The sequence below is a fragment of the Pterocles gutturalis genome, unplaced genomic scaffold, assembly GCF_000699245.1.
Source record: "Pterocles gutturalis isolate BGI_N339 unplaced genomic scaffold, ASM69924v1 scaffold36986, whole genome shotgun sequence".
Lineage (NCBI taxonomy): Eukaryota > Metazoa > Chordata > Aves > Pterocliformes > Pteroclidae > Pterocles > Pterocles gutturalis.
Genome location: NW_010104278.1, coordinates 1,342 through 1,546, shown reverse-complemented (window position 1 = coordinate 1,546; position 205 = coordinate 1,342). Strand labels below are relative to the sequence as shown.

General features: G+C 63.4%; 1 protein-coding gene across 1 annotated transcript in view; it reads left to right on the top strand.

Moving 5' to 3' along the window:
• LOC104471616 (casein kinase II subunit alpha-like) overlaps positions 1-205 on the top strand; it is a gene marked incomplete at its 3' end in the record, with an annotated part of 5,495 nt that overhangs the window by 4,008 nt on the left and 1,282 nt on the right. The gene's annotated exons all lie outside the window — the stretch shown is intronic.

Here is a 205-nt window from a genome sequence, read left to right as displayed (position 1 = left end):
CATCCCCGCCGGGCCGCTAACCTCACCACGACCTGCCAGAACCTGCTTTTGTGGAATCCCAGCTCCCCACGGCATCTGCCCTCGGGGCGAGGAGGGAAGATCAGGTGTTGGGCTCTGCTCCAGCTCGGAAATTCCAGCCCTGGAGCACCCTGGGAACCTGTTCAGCCTTCCCTGCTGAGAGCAGAGCATGGCACATGCCTCCGCA